This window comes from Triturus cristatus, chromosome 6 (assembly GCF_964204655.1).
Source record: "Triturus cristatus chromosome 6, aTriCri1.1, whole genome shotgun sequence".
Lineage (NCBI taxonomy): Eukaryota > Metazoa > Chordata > Amphibia > Caudata > Salamandridae > Triturus > Triturus cristatus.
This window is the reverse complement of record NC_140589.1, coordinates 886,007,582-886,014,532: the sequence shown is the minus strand read 5'-3', so window position 1 is coordinate 886,014,532 and position 6,951 is coordinate 886,007,582. Positions and strand designations below refer to the sequence as shown.

Here is a 6,951-nt window from a genome sequence, read left to right as displayed (position 1 = left end):
TTTTCTTTTATCTACTGTGTTTCTAATTGGCTGCTGAGCTTTTCTAATAAAGAAATGAGAAAGCATAATCGGAGTCTCCTGTCCTGACATAGAATTTGTGGTGGTTAAGGATGGCACTTGCTCCGGTTCAAACTTTCAATTCGAGCTGGATACTTTTTTTCCCCCCTCAAACCTGGTCGCTCAATATAGGATAGGCGGCGCTGGAGACCAAAAGCCCGCGTTCCCTTATTAAACATGACGGTTTCCAATAAGAGGACTCCTGGGAAAGAGTCGGATCCTAAATGATTAAGTTGCTGGCTATACCTACTTCGATCAACATGAACACAAGTACACCCAAAGTCCCATGGGCCTTGCTCACTCCAAGTGCTATAAATGTGAAACACTGCCATGGTGAGCAGGGCAGCCTCTGGCGCTACAGGTGGGGAGTGGAACCACGCAAAGAGGTCAAGTGGAACGGAGAGCAGCGGAAACACTAGACTGCTCATCTGTCCTTAGCTGGCCACATCAAATTTGGGCGAATCACCACGCTGAAGAAAAGAAAGGCGCGCAGCTGGATTTTTGAAGATCATGGATTACTGTGCTCCATTAAAGAACTATCATTTTTTTTTGTTGAGTTTGGCGAGCTGCAAAATATAAGATAGGCGCACGGCCGATATTACTAAAGCTTGGGTGCCGCACTACTTTAAAGAAAAATACAAACATTACATGCCGGCCGTGGAGTGGGAGGGTAGGGAGCTTGAATAAAAACAGTTATTTAAAATCCAGGTTGGGGGGGGGGGGGGGGGGAGGAGAGAGGGTGGACTCCCGCTAAAATGCTGCTTTAAAGAAGCACTGCTGTGTCGGGCTGGATATTAAAGAAGCAGCCACTATTGCTATGCGCTCGCACAGCATGTCATGCCTGCTTCTGCAAAACATTAAGTAAATTGTTCTCTCTAACTGCTAATGAAAGCTAGAGTAAGGACACATGTAAGAGGGGCTGTCATTATGGGAGGTAACAACACGAATGAGGGCGGGACTAAGGAGGAACTAGGAAGCCAATTGACAAATCAAAAGCCATAAGTTACGAAAGACAAGAAGATGAGCCAATCCTAATGATGGACGGAACATAGACGGAGCTTATGCCCATATCTTGAATGCAGCAGGTTTCGAAAAGACAGCGCGAGACCTAAAACACACAGCTGCGAGATCCGGCTCAACATCCTGCGATTCTCGGTCAATCGTTGAATTCCTCCCCATTCGTTAGAAACAAATGCAATGTAATCCAGCTCCCTCACAAAGCGCTCTAATGCCCTCAGCCAAATTTAGCGCTAGAAATCGTGAAAGCTCAATTTAAGCGCGTGCCTGTGGAGGGACCCCATCGAGAGCTACGTAGCGTACGAGTAGATCTTGGCATAACGAGACCGGGTCGAACCACCAAGCAGTGTACCAACGTGCCACTTCTGCAACTTCCTAACAGAATAAATAGTTATATAAAGTCGTGCGTTTTCCTTCCAAGCAAAGTGCCTCCATCCCACTAAAGGAACTTAAGTCCACATGTGCCTCAAAAACATTCAAGTTGCCCACCACTATTTTATTACCTCATCGGTAACCTCTGATCCGGAAGTTATTTCTAAAAACACAACTGAAGTGGCTCGAGAGCTATAGCAGCCATGTTGAAATAGACTTCGTTTTATCTCACGGAAGAGTAGAGTATATTAACTTTACAGCGAGAGTAGACTCGTTTACAATTGCAATAGGACCCTTTGCAAAAGTTCGTATTGCATTATTGAGGAACCCTTGGTAAAATGTAGTTGTTTCATGTCATTTCATTTGTTAATCAAACGCGCCACATTGACATTTATTATAAGACAACAATCAACCTACTCCCTTCTCAGGAGACTTTGTATATAATATAGGTTAACAGGACCGACAGAAACGTCCCAACGTTTCATAGCGGCCACTACTGCATCCTATATTAAGAAAAGATTAAAAGCAACGTTTGTCCCATTTCTAGCCCTATTTCAGCTCCGTATACCATTGGTTAGTCTCTTGTCGTCTGGACCAATAGTACAATAGAAATGTTTCCTGGTTGCAGCAATTGGTTAACATTGTCTGCAATCGGATGAGCCATCGCCCAATGGCAAAACAGTTCTGGTGGATCAGCGCGAGGTTTGAACAGCATGTAAATAGTTGTTAGGCCAACATACTTCTGGTTTGCGAAAAGGAAGTGTGTATGAGTAGTGTCCAAGACTAAAGTTGACGACCGGGCGTGTCAAAGAATAGAAGATTTGTCCCTATGTAGTGCTGTGTCCAGCGGTAGGGCAATGACAGGGTGATCAGGAGCGAAAATGCGCCAGCAAGTTCACTCGCAGGTATGTCTCTAAAAGTGCGAGGTCGAGTTCTATCTTTTTTTTAGGTATGATGTTAGCTAACCTTCTTTATCCGTTGGTTGAGATGTCATTCACATTTTACTTCCACCCCATCAATCATACGCAGGGCAACGGGTTAGCTCAAGTCAGCCACTGGCTGTGGTCACTTTGAGTAATGGCATTCTGTTCTTACACGAGAGGGGCATCCGCACTAAATAAAGCTCCCTTGAGTGCAAGCACTACTATGGCAAAGTGTACTTTATGAAATCAAAAACACTTTTTTGCTGTGAGCCACTGTTTTTTCAAGTATTGTGAAAGGTCCTAAATCTCAACCAACAATGATGTTTATAAAAGATAAATAACAAAACAAGACAAGCGTTCACAAAGCCAGAAGTTTGGCAGCCAACGTCATACCTATTAGCTTTGCGAATGCTTATTTTCAGGATCTTTAGCAAGCATAGTTGTGGATGAGAACACCTTGCAGTCACACACCCTTTTACTGGCATTCTACTGGCGTTATGTGCCAAACTGTGCACAAACAAAAACTTGGAAACTCATTCTGCACTCCTAATATCAGCCTGTCCTTTGTTGAGTGTTAACTGAATGCCCATAATGGAACATGGGGGCATATTTACAAGCCCCTGCCTCATTTAGTGATGTTCCTATGGCGATAAACCCTTCTTATTTACGAGGCGGAACTTAAGCTACTTAAAGTGCCTTAACGCCGCCTTGTAAATAAGGCCTCCTTTCATTCTACACTTAGTGTGAAAGGGGCATGCAATGGGTGTTGTGGTGGATTTTTGTCCTCAACACCCATTTATTTTGACGCTGCCCCCGTTTATAAGGGTGGCGTAAACAAGACGCAGCGCCAAAATTACGACCAGGAAAAACGTGGTTTTAACATGGCGAAACGAAGAGAAATGCTTTATTTCATCTCGTTTTTGCTGTTTCTATGTGTGCTCTACTGCAGCACACATAGAAACAGCAAATTGCCATAACTGATTGTTTATGTGCAGGAAGGGACACCTTCCAACATATAAACATTCATTTAAAAAATGACGATCTGCAACTTCTATGTGTGTTGCACAAAGGAGAACACATAGAAATTACAAACCACCAGTCTGCTTGTTTATGTGCAGGAAGGGACACCTTCCTGCACATAAACAATAATTCCCTCCACGCAGGCACCCTTACGTTAAGGTGCAAGGGTGCCTGCGTTGTTGCTAGGCAGCTCAATATAGCACCAGCGCAAGGAGAAACAAAGGGGTGCACTGTATTATTGTAAATACGGCGCATCCCTGCGTTTCACTTACATGGAGGCGGCTCATTGAAGCGAATAAACGCGAGTAATTCCGTTCCTTGAGACACAACACACGCTGAGTGTTGCTGTCGGCGGCCGGCGTAGTTCCTGTCCGGGTTGACCCTGCCTCGGAGAATCCAGGAGTGGTTGAGCAGATTGAAGAAAGGAGATTATCAGACTCCTCTTGCTCTTGATTTCGGAGATTGTGTACATGCCGAGAACCTCCGCAACATTGTCCGTTGAATTACAAAACTCCAGTGAGATAAGCCGTTGTTGATTCGTCACGTTTTCGCATACACCACAGTCTTACAATTGTCGGTTTTGTTCTTTTTAGGATTCGGGTTGAGATTCCCCGTCCTTAGATTAAGCCAAGTGTTGGTCCTGATGAGAATCCCTGCACACAAAGGGATTCGAAACGCGTAGACCTGTTTCACCTTTGGCCAATCTTGTTTAAAGAATACAGTCTAGAGATTCACAACTATGCTTACTGTTGTTCATTGATGGCCTGTGTATATATTCATTGAGCATCATTGTTTCCTTATGTATGTTGTTTAGTGAGGATGTATGAGTAGTATAAGTGTTGTCTATATGGGTGATTGTTAGATTGAATATAGTGGTGTCAAATCGCTCAAAGTACAGTACAAATGTCTATATTGTTGTCATAATTATGTTTATGTTTTTGTAATGAATATGTGTTGTTAACTGAAAATGTGTTCAAATGCATAATGAAAAATAATTCTAGGATTAAATCCAACGGAAAAAGTGGTTGCTTGTGTCACTGTTTCGTTCAGTACACTTTTTGAAGTATAGGTAAGTTATATGCAGCATTGGCTCTTGTTTTTGTTCATTAATCTAAAGTGAGGGAGCACAGCATTAACAATTTTGGAGCTAACATGTGCTCCACAACTTTCTTCTACATATTCCTCATGGTGTTTTTGATCACATACAGTCAACTGTTAACCTTAACTAATAGCCACATACCCATACACACACCTCTGTTCTTAACCCCAACCTTTATGTTTCAAACTCCAACCCTTCAGGGATGTATAATAGAAAGTTCTTGCTATCATCTTCCTTATTTATTTTCTGTTTGGCTATAAATATGTTCTGTGTCTTCCCAAATTTTAAATTTCCACTGAAGGCGGAGCAAAGTTTGGGAATTGTTACTGCAACAATAAAGAGTGCATAAACACTAGTAAATGGCCTGTAGAGAATCCAGCACCCAGTTATATCCTGATGCCACATCACGTGTCATGTTGCATGAGCAGTGTGACGTAATGGGTGACAGAACAAAACTCGAAGATACATTTCCCAAATTGTCCCTCTTCTGTAAAGTTGTGGACTGCAAATGATCTTTAAAAAACTTCAGTGTTCCTTTAGCGCGTATACTGTGTCACTTAAAACTTCGTCTTTTTAATTGAGTCGCTCTGGAAAAATTTGTGGTTTAAAAAACATAACTACATAAGCAGTTTAGCCTACTTTTTACGCCTTCAATTCAGGAAGTTAAGAGCTGAATAGGATTCTTTGAGCAGTCCAACAGTGTGTCACGGGTGCAGCTCTGAACACAGAGCTCAAGCTGCATAGAAATGCTGGTGAGTGACCAGCCTTTGTTTACATTGGATGATGGGAGGGAAGAGCAGCTGCAACGAAGGTAAAATACACAACTCAATCTCAGAAAATGTTTTTATTCTTTCCTAAAGGCAGCTTTAGGTGTTTGCCAGCCTCGGGTAATCAAAAATAAATGCATAAAAAGATATACATATGCATATATAGGAGGAATGTGGGGCTCATAATATAGCAAAAGTGAAAAATCTCTTGGAGGAGAAATCACCAGTCAGATCAATCACACTCCACTGTGTCATCTATCTGAAGCTACTCACTCTGTCTTAAAAGGACCCAAAAGGCAATTGAATACAATGTGTTTAATGAAGCATAAACTTTAAAAAAGTAGGACAATAAATAAAATTCATATAGTTAAAAACATTCCAAATAATCTCATAGAAAACATATTGTATACTAGTTATAAAACATCACAAATAGGAGACAACATACCAGACATAATACATTTGTCATTTAAAAAACTGTTAATTTGAAAAAATCAGTGAGGGAAAGTGTAAAATGTCACAAATTATTTGTTGTTCATCAAATTTAACCAAACCAAGGGGACGTTGACGCGTTTCAGGGGAAAAACTGTATAAGACCACCCTTTTTTTATTTACGGAGTTTTATATAGCGCAAACTTGACCCGGTATCAGAGCGCTTTACATTGCACCAGTTGCGTTACATGAGGATACATTCATTTTTGTTAGGCACAGGGAGATTAAGTGATTTGCCCAGAATCACAGGATGTTCAGCGTCATTGCTGAGAATCGAACCCGTTTCCCCACATTTGAGGTCGACTGCCCTAGCCGTTAGGCCAATTCCTCTCACCTTCTTCAGGACATTAGTATAAATACCTCTCTGATTATGCAGGATTCACCAAAATTCTATGGTTGTTGCTATAGGGGTAAGTGACCCTATTGACCATCACAGATCTGGTCATAGACACATTTAAATGGTTGCTCCCATAGGGTCAGGAGACTTAACCTTTCAGAAGTCCATAGTACGTTCATGAAAGATTCTATAGACAGGAGTCTCTGTATTCCCGTACTCCCGGGTGTTATTCCTCAGGTCTATAGTCTCCTAACGGATATAGGTCAAAACGCTTTATAAAAAACCTTGATTAAAGTCCAGGACGTGATGATGGAGACTAATCAGCCCTCCAAATGAATGTATGTTCAGGAAGTAACTACAGTGTCAGGAACATATCCATTAATTATAGTGAGTCTCAATTGCTCACAGGCTTAACATTTCACGTCCTCCTTTTAAGAAAATTCAAAGGGGAATGTGGGGCTCAGCCATCTTCAACAATTGGTCTATTCAACTGTCAATCACATTTAGCTTCCACCTACCACAGAATAGGGCAGCCCATTTCAGCCAGTGACACTCTTGCACTGTGAGTGGCAGTATTTTTACTGATTACTTGTTTTTGTCCATCTAAAAAGAAGTGTTCTACAGTATCCGGGCAGGTTGGAAAATATATTGCCATTGCTTTCTATTTCCATTGTTAATTTAATTTTTTTTTTTTCTTAGTTATCATTGTGTCATTGTGTGTTTCCACTGTGTTTAGGTAACACAAAATGTGCAATTGTCTCCGAATTGTTTGTGTCAGTAAAAACTGTGTTTTCCAGTGATGCACGATTCCAAAAAGTAGCATACATATGGTTGCCGTGTTAGTACATCAGACTTTTTTCTTTATTCCTG

At 41.5% G+C, this 6,951-nt stretch overlaps 1 protein-coding gene across 1 annotated transcript in view; it reads left to right on the top strand.

Annotated features, from left to right (window-relative positions):
- Positions 1–2,093: 2,093 nt before the first annotated feature.
- The window catches only part of MTFR2 (mitochondrial fission regulator 2), a 131,333-nt gene continuing 126,475 nt past the window's right edge, over positions 2,094–6,951 (top strand). The window contains exon 1 of the mRNA XM_085611500.1: positions 2,094–2,351. The gene's annotated coding sequence lies outside the window, so the exon portion shown is untranslated. The remainder of the gene's footprint in view (positions 2,352–6,951) is intronic.